At 39.2% G+C, this 9,751-nt stretch overlaps 1 pseudogene; it reads right to left on the minus strand.

Moving 5' to 3' along the window:
• Positions 1–8,946: 8,946 nt before the first annotated feature.
• On the minus strand, positions 8,947–9,472 carry LOC105746536 (ferritin light chain pseudogene; annotated as a pseudogene).
• Between the last annotated feature and the right edge of the window lie 279 nt (positions 9,473–9,751).

Consider the following 9,751-nt stretch of genomic DNA (forward strand, 5'->3'; position numbering starts at 1 on the left):
TGGGCCATATTTCTTTGACCCAGGCAAGGTTTCTCTTGCTACATACCATTACCCATGGTTTCTTCCAGTTCCACACTCAATTGCATTCTTATTGGCCGGATATTTTGACCCTTGTGACCTAGTGACCTTGGTGACCTGACCTCTTGGTGAAGGGACTTTTGACCTTTGGATTTCAATCTTCCAGGATAGCTGGAAGGCACTTCACATTTGAATTCAGATATCTGCCACTTTTCCAACCACCACTGAAAGGTAGCCTAGGATTCCAGGTGAGGCAGTATTTTTGCTCAGTTACTAACGCTCCAGTTCTCTCATTTTCCAAAAGGAAGGTCAGCTATACTGGTCTGAATACAACTTCTGACTTCCTTAAATTCAAACTTCTCCTGTCCTTAAATTCAAGGACTTAGTTAAAGTGGTAAGCAAATTCAGCAGGAAGTCCCCTTTGATGTGCAGCAGTTCAGATATGCAAAATTCTTGATCAGCAAGTGCTGGAAAAGTGCTTACTCTTCTCCCCTTTGGGATTGGCTATTAACTCACTTCTGGGCATTCTCATATAAAACTGTTTTTCTGGTTGCTTCAACTTCAGAGCAGTATGTGACTTTTCCTCAGGAAGTGTTAACAACACTCCAAAAAATAAATGCCAAATTGGACTCTTTTAGCACTACCTCATTAGCATTTGTAAAGGACAATCATCTAGAATCTGCATGGAGTTCCTGGATTACTGCAGGCTTTCTTATTTGTTCTCTAGGTCTTCAAATCTCTTCCTACTCCAAAAGATCTTAAACACAGCTCTGTGAAAAACCTTCAACATATCTTTTATTCCATGACACAAGAGTTTAAACTAGAATTTCTGTCTCAGAGACTCTGCTTGAGTTCAACTTTTCCCAACATTATCTCTCAGCATCTCTTTTTTCATTATTATCCACCTACTTCAGTAGGCTTCACTGTTAATCTAGTCACTTCTCTATACCTGGTGTAATTAATTCTCCTTTTTCCCTTTCTAAGACTTTAATTTGCATTAAGATATGAACATTTTAAAATCCCCTTCCTCCAAAAAGCCTGTTATGATTTACCTACATCTCACCCACCCCTCCTCTATTCATGATATCCTCAATCTTGATATATGAAAACTAACTATATATTATATTTATGCTATTTCTTAATAATAATGACAATATTAACAACTACCGTTTTCCCAGTCGTACTGCCTTCCTTCAGCTTATCACCTTTTTATCATCACAACCCTCTGAAGTTAGAGATTATATTTATTTTATAGAGGAGAAAATGAAAGTTTAAAGATTGAGTTTCCTAAGGTCACATGGGTAGTAATTACCAGGGCTAGGATGTGAACCCGGATTTGTCTAATAGCAAAACATAAGCACTTAATTACTCTGCTTTGCTCCTGGCTGTTCAAGTACCTAACCTTTACTAAGCACCTTGCAGGTCTCAGATTCCACAGCTAAGTGCTAGGGACAGGAACCCAGCCCCTGCCTGCCCCTTCAGTTCTCCAGGTCGGGTAGAAGACAGATCTTGGAAGTAATTAAAGCAATGTGATATGTGTTAACATGCGAGTAACTACCTGAGCAAATCAGGAAAGAGGAAGTGGTAGCATTGAATCTGAAGTAGGAAGGAGGAGCTTGCCCAGCAGACAAGGAGGGGTGGCTCTCTGGGTAGAAGAATCTGTCTTTACATAGATGTAGAAGCAAGAAGAGTCTTGAGACATTCAGGGACTGGCCCTTACTTCAGCTTGGCTGGGATGCAGGGACTAAGGAGCAGTGGGAGAGGAGGCTGCAGAGTGGAAAGGATGATTTCACAAAAGGCTTATAAAAGGCTAAGGGGGTCGACTTTATCCCCTGACATTTGGTTGGCTCGGTAACATGGTTCTCTCTGTCTGCATGATTTTTAGCTCTTGATTAAATTGTAAGGGCTTTGTGGACAAGGTCAATAGCTTCTAAATTGTTTATCTTCTCACCTGGCTGGCCCTGCATACTAAGAGGGATCCATTGATTGGTCTTACAGGTCTTGGATTCTAGCTGTTTTTCTTCCCCTAGTGCAGTCCTTGGCATCACCAAGAAGCAGTCATTATGCTTCTTCTGGGAGGTGTTAGATGACTCCCAAAGTTGAAGATTTAATAACTGTGAAGTCCTTATTCCCATGGAAATTAGGTGGCTATTGTCCAGGGGGTGTGATGCATATGGAACCTGTAATAAAGCTGTGATGAGGATCGAAAAAGAGAAAAGCCCAAAAGTGGCTTTAAAATGGAGAAAACAAAACAAAAACACATTGTAAGGAACAGAGCTGAGAGTGTGGAGACTGTAGGGGATTATAATCAACATTTCTCAGTTTTGCCTTGGCAAGGAGCACTATTTTTATTTCCACTCAAATAAGATCAAGCCTATGCACTCAGCCAGTGTGAAAAGAAAGTCTTTAGGAAGAAGTGATCTAAGTCTAAGAGCAAGAGGGAAATCAGAGAAAATCCCAGAAGTTGCAGGAGTAATTCTGTAAAGAAAAGCATAATGTGGGTGTGATTCTACATTCATAATAGTGATATTATCCTTCCTTGCTCATAAAAAGAAAATTCAGTCTTAAAGATCTTTATAACCATGTAGTTTGGGGTCCATGCTGTTGCAATTGTGAGGAGACATTGCTTACAATTTATAGGGGGTTATTTGAAAAGATGGCATTGCAGCATTCCAGAATGCACCCTGACCATCTACTTCTCATGATATGCATGGTATAAACATATCTTTAGCATGGCAGTTCCTGGAAATCTTGATTCTAGAAAATGTGACAAATGTCCTTTTTCACTCTAGAGTATGAAAACAGGTTCTATTTAATGATCTGTCCTCAGTAGTTTTGAAAAAAGAGACACAGGGTCTTAAACCCAGGTTTGCCCATCTAGTATGTAGCACAAAATACAGAAAATAAAGTAGCTATGTAGAATTCCTTCAAAGACAAAATCATATATAAAGATTAAAAAAAAAAGAAATCAATCCTGGAGAGCAAAGGGTTTAAAGATGCAGAATAGCCTAAAGTTGTGTTCCCTGGAAGGTTGCTTCAGTTCAGATCGTGGCTCTACTGCTCACCAGCAACATGGCAATGGGAACCTGATCAAACCTCTGACCTGCGTTTCCTCATCTCTAAAAGAGGGATAGACATGGCATATTCCTTGTTGGGTGGTTGTCAGAATTAAATATGATAGCATGCATAAAGCAGTTGGAACAGTGTTGGCACACAGGAAGTCCTCACTAAATTTTAATTACTTATCTCTTTCAAGAATAGTCAAACTTATAAAAGAGATGTCATTTGTGTTTTCACGATGATTAAGATGATATCTTGAATAGAATTACATATTTAATTTTTTCATAACTCTATTCATTGGTACCAGGTATTTGAATCTCCTTTCCTTTCCCATCCCTATCCTCATCTCTATCTCCAACTCTTTCTCTACTCTGTCCTTCTGCCCCTGTGGCATCCCCAACCAAATCATTAAATGTATGGGAGGGGGCTGGCCTCTACACTATTAAAATTTATTAGAATTAGATAGAATAGAATATCATGGAAATCCATATATTTATGTACACACACCCTAAAATAACATTTCTCAACAGATGGTACCTTCCCTATCACCTCTAATTGCCTTGGACCTACTGAATCAGCAGAACTAGGGATGTTCAGGAATGTCCACTTTTGACTTACTGCACTAAAGTTTGAGAATAAATGTCCTAGAATCTAAAGTCAGGTTTAACTAGTGCTGAGTAACCAAAGCTTTGTATCTATTTGGCACTTGGAATGTATAGATTCCAAGTTCTGATACTTTCATTACATTTAAAATTTTCTCTTTATATTTTGGACCCTTTTAGAGGCAGGTGGAAAGTAAGCATCAAAACAATAAGACATTTATGGGCTTAATACTTAAAACCCTTCCACCAATTCCATCAGGGTCTTCACAACAATGTTGACCCAATGATTTGGTTATTTTGCTTTTAAAGGCCAAAAGAAAGTGTTTCCTATTATCTCACAGAAATGGATCACTGAAGTGAGTTTAATTTCTGTTTCTGTGTCTCTGCATGATTTTGTCTCTGGGTCATCTCCTCTTGAAATGCTCCCAAGATGAATATTTGCCTGCAAAGCCCTCCTCTAACATGTGCTCCAGTATGAACCTCAGCACTGTAAAACAGAGCATTTTCCACAAAAGCCATCAACTTCAGAAAGAGCTGCCTTTTATGTTTCATGAATACTGTCTAACTGCTTCAAGCTCTCCTCTCTGACCTTTGCCCTATGTAGAGGAATTCAATTGTCTCCCACGTTTATTTAAGCTAATGATAGAAGCATTAAGCTAAAGTTGAGAAAAGGGACAAATGGAAAAGGAACAAATGGATTCATCATGAAAATGCACTGTTCCATAAAAAACTCCATACACCAAGATGCTATTCATAGCGTATAGTACACGTGTGAAACCCATTGCCTCATGATATTATATAGACTATTATATATAAATAGGTTCAAGGATGATAGCAGGTTCTGAAACAAAATTGGGAAGCCAGAGGTGGAAGTGGCAGGCTCATTCCTTACTTTTGGGAACACAGTAGAGGTTGATGGAACGTAGTGAAGTGACTCAGAGAGTTGCTCAACTGGGTGTATTAGTTTCTGATGGCTGCTGTAACAAATAACCACGATTGAGTGGCTTAAAACAACAGAAATTTATTATCTCACTGTTCTGGAGACCAGAAATCTGAAATAAAAATATTAGCAGGGCTTTACTCTCTCCAGGGGCTATAGGGAGAAATCCATTCCTTAAGTGTCTTCCAGCTTCTGGTAGCTGCCTGGGTATGCCAATTTCTGCCTCAGTCCTCACACTACCTTCTCCTCTTTGTATCCAGCACTAATCTCCCTTTGCCTATCTCTTTTAAGGACAACTCTAAGATTCTTAACTTAATCACATATTTTGCTACAGAAGGTAATACTCAGTCTTTTGCCATATAAGGTGATAGCCACAGGTTTTAGGTTTAAGACATAGACCTATCTTTTGGGGACCACCATATGAGCACTACATGGGGGAAACATGATTCTGCACACCAGGATTTGTTTTGTCCCTCTTTGTCTTTATGGTTGGAGACCTACTCCAGTATAAATCCTAATTCCCTATCACAGTACAATCAACACCACCTTTCTGTTATCCTCTCCATGCCCTACACAAGTAATGATCGCTCATTCTGCTGGATGTGAATAGTTGTTACTTGAAAACAAGAGTAGCTGAATATGTTTGAGAAATATTGGGTTCAAAACCACATTTAATAGGACTTCTCAGAGACTTATTTTGCCAATATTCTTTGGGATGTTTCAAGAAGACAATATAGCACACTCATTTTCCAGACTCTGAGCCAGGCACCCCCTAGCTCGTGTTCCCTGGCACAAACTGTGGGAAATGATTATCTGACACTCTGAAACAAATGCTTATAAGAATATCATTCAAACAAACAATCCTGTTGTTTTCACCTTGGGGAAACCAATGTAGGCCTGTGACCCTCCTTACATTTAGGTTATAATTTCCTGAGAATAATTGAAATTGATGCAACAAGATTGAGCTTAGTTGTTCTTTGACTTAAAAAGTTTCCTCAGGGATGGAGAAGATTTTCTTTCTTTCAGGATTTACATGAATGCCAATAACTTTCCTAGATTCATCTAGCTACTATAATCTAAACATACACAGAGTTCTGCAAGGAACAGAACCAACAGGATATATGCAAATATTATGAGATTCAAGATTTGGCTTGTGCGGCCATGGGATTGACTAGTCTGAATTCCAGAGGGCAGGTCACAGGTTTAGAGCTCTGTTGAAGACTTTCTATGAAGTCTCTAGGAGAAGCAGGGTGGCTGAAATAGAGATAGAAATTCTTCTTTCCTACCTCTGAAATAACATCAGTTCTCCCCCTAAAGCCTTCAACTGAATGGATGAGGCTTCTCTCATTGCTGAAAGCAATCTCCTTTGTTGGTTGTAGATATAATCATCCATAGATGCAGTCAACTGTCTAATGTTTTAAATCCACAAAATATCCTCACAGTAACAATCAGATCAGTGCTTGACTGACCAAACCACTCGATACCATAACCAAACCAAGGTGGCTCATAAACTTAACCACCATAATTAGACAAAGAAAAACCATGTATAGGCTTCTGTTATTTTGCTTGTTCTCTCTGAGTTGACAGCCAATGTTGCCTGTAAAAATTTCATGCGTGCTCATCTTAAATCTTATTAGTCAGGCTGCCAAATTTACATCTTTTAGAGACTGAGCAGATATTTAAAAGAATGCTATAACTACTCCCACAACATAATTTAATTTTTTTCTCTTGGCTTCAATTAGTAGAGGAATATTATTTTATCATTGTAGGTGGTATATTTTTTAAGTCTAAATTCTTTTTTATTTTGAAAAGTTTATTATAAATGCCTTGATATTTTGTTCATTGGGTCATTCAATATATATTTATTGAAATCCAATGCGCCAATCCTGTGGTAAATTTTGGAAGTAGAATGGAAGGATATATGTACCTGGATGAAACTTTCTTCCTCCTCTATAGACACTTACAGTTTAATGGAGAACACATGATATAAGAAAAAAATATATATGTATGTGTGTATATATATATATATTATTTAACACACTTCCAACTGTGTAAGAAATATGCTATATCAGTGTAGAAGAGACAGAGTTTTGCACAAATGACATTTAAATTTGATTTGAAGAATAAATAGAAGTTCATTAAATAGGGAAAAGTAAGTCTAAAATGGGGAAAATAGCATATTTAAGGGAACAGAGACAAGAATGCGTATGGCATACCTGGGAGAGGTGAGGAGTACAGAGTAACAAGGCAGGAAATATAAGAAATGTAGTACTGGAAAGAGTGGAGGTTGAAGAGGTAGGTTAGTGTCTAATTGGGAACAATTCTGAATCCCCTACTTAAGAATTTAGATGTTCTTGTCCAGGAAATGCTGGAGACTTTGGAGGATTTTACACAAAGAAGTGACTCGACATCTTTACTTGAAAGTGACAGTTCTGAAAGTCAGGACATGTGAAATATGTCCTAAAAGGGGAAGAATCTGCTAGGTGAGTGGCAAAAAACCACTAATCTATTAAAAATACTAATCTATTTAAAAGGTGAAGAGGGTCTAAAGAAAGGCAGTGGCATCTGAGGTAGAAATGACAAGATTTATTGATCATTTGATTGACAGTTAAGTGAATGAGGGAGAAGCTGGTGCTGGCTCCAAGGCTTCTGACTTGGTCAACTGGGTAGATGGTGAAGACTAAACATGAGTGACTAGGAGAGGAGCTGTTTTAGAGTTAGTGTGTGGGTGAAAATGGATAGAGAAGTATTGGGTTGTCTAATAGGGAGGTAGATAATCTAGTCTTCTGTGACAGAGACTATGGATTGCCTCACTTAACCTCCAGTCCACCTTCTTGCTGCATTATAATGTACCCCAATGCAATCCTGCTAAAAATCTACATTTCCAAGACTCTCTTACAGCTAGAGTTTCAATGCCATTTAGGTACTACTCATCACACGGATACTCCTGATATTTGTAAGGCGGGAGTGAAAATCCTGCCATGGATACCGTGCTCCTCTTGCTTCAGCTGTTTCCGGTGACCAGTGTGCCTATGAGTGTGTCTGTTTCTTCTGTGGAAGCTGTAGTATAGATTCCAATGTCCAGTCTTTAGCTTTATGGTGTTGAAAGCCAGAGTGTGAGGCATTCATTTTCCTGACAGAGATTGTGGAAGAGGTTGCATAGTGGTCCTGGACCTAGCACCCTTTTTCTACTCTAGTTCCTGATCATGATCGAGGCAGCACTCTAGAATGGTGTGCTGGAAGTCATTCCTAGGAGCACTACTTAAGGCCTATTCCTTCAGTTCTTCCAAAGATCTCAAAGCACCAAAGTGTCTTTCTTCCTAACCTAGCTAGAATGGCTTCATTCATCCGCATCTGATCCCTTATCAATTTACCTTCCAATAGAAGACTGTTTTATAAGGAAAATTTTAAAACATTGTTCTCTTTTGAAAAATCCCTATTCATGTTTGCAGAGTCAAGCAGTTTTCTCAAATGTGGAATTACAGAGGACATGTCCTTGTCTTAAACCTCTTGAGAACCCAGTGCCTCGAACAGCTCTCTGCACTTGGTGTTGTCCAATAAATTTGTTAGGTTTCAATGTATTTAATTGAATTGCCTGAACAATTTGTGCTTTTCCTAATAATGTCATATAATATAGTTGGCAAGCTTCCAAACTTTGATAGCTGTTTTATGTGATAAATTCTCTGTATTGTTAGTATCTAAAATGCTTTGATCTTAAATTTCTTCAGAATTCTCAAATGCATGCCATCTGGCTTCAGTGACTCATGGAAATGTAATCTCTTGAGTTGTATTTACCACCTGTTGTTTCTTCTAGTCATATTTATGTTAGTAAGTCATATTTTTGTCCAGTGAAAAGTAATTCTTTAGTAAAAATTCCACATTTATCCTATCAGTGATGAGTCAACCTCCCATAGAGATTTAAGTGAGTCCAGTGAACGTGAGATTTCATTTTGAGTTTTTCATCCCTAATTAGACAGGTGTCAAGTTCAATCCTCAGACTACTTCTTTTTAATATTTTTTAATTTGGTTGTGAAAATCCCTCTTGTATTTCAGTGGTATGCTTACCTAGTTTCCTACACCAGTATTGCTTTTTTCCTGTGTGTTGTAATTCTTATGGACTCTTGTGGTTTTATTTTATTTATTTATTTTTAAAAAATGTTTTTAGCTGCTGCAAAATCTTTGTTCAGGGCTTGTTAGAAGGCTACACAGTGATGGTGAAAAAGATGTCTCCAGGCTGGAGGGAGGGGCTCAGGCAGAAGCCTGGATGCAAGGTGAATACAAAGGGTTCCTCTCCATCACCCAATGGTCTCTGGGCTCCAGAGGCTCCTAGTCGTGCTTGAGGGTGAGACTTTTGAAGAGATTCTCCCCCAGCCTACCTGTAGGCCAGCCAGACTGTGGAAGTAGGTCAGATGGTCACCCATCTTCAAGATTTGTTTTATCTCCTCATCTAGGAAATGGTTCTCCAGGAAGCCACAGAAATGGAGTCTGTGTTTGAAGATCCCAGGTCATGCAGATGCAGAAGGGCCTGGTTCAGGCTCTTCTCTAGGACCAGGGCAGCTTCCATGACATCCAGGGTTTTATTCCACTCATTTTGGGATGGTTTTTGCATGCTCTGAAAGAAGGTGCAGCCGCTGCACTAGTTTTGCATCTTCAAAGGACACTCAGTGCCCTCACACTTCTCCTTGGCCAACTCACTGAAGAAGTAGTCCACGCCCTTCAGAGCCACATTGTCGAGGTTGAAATAGTAGCCCAGAGAGAGATAAGTGTAGAAGGACTGCACATGCAGGTTTTCCAGGTGGTTAACAGAGGTATCCATTTCAGTGGACTAGTTCTGATGGATCTCGGAGCTCATTGTTGGTTGACAATGAGGAGCTAACCACAAAATCAGTGTTAGCTGGGAATCAGGGGATGGCTGAGAAGTTGGCCCCAGAGGTTGCAAAAGGAGAAGAAGTTGGGTGGTGGTTCAATGCTGAAGGAGGGGGTGGCGATATTCCCAGGGCCTCTTCCATTCAAACACTGTTGAAGCAAGAGACAGAACCGTGGGACCGCCAATCATGCTGTTTCCTTGTGATTTTAATACTTTATATTGTGTGGGGTCCTCAAAAGGTTCCCTATATATTTTTGTACAACA

This window comes from Dasypus novemcinctus, chromosome 4 (assembly GCF_030445035.2).
Source record: "Dasypus novemcinctus isolate mDasNov1 chromosome 4, mDasNov1.1.hap2, whole genome shotgun sequence".
Classification (NCBI taxonomy): Eukaryota; Metazoa; Chordata; class Mammalia; order Cingulata; family Dasypodidae; genus Dasypus; species Dasypus novemcinctus.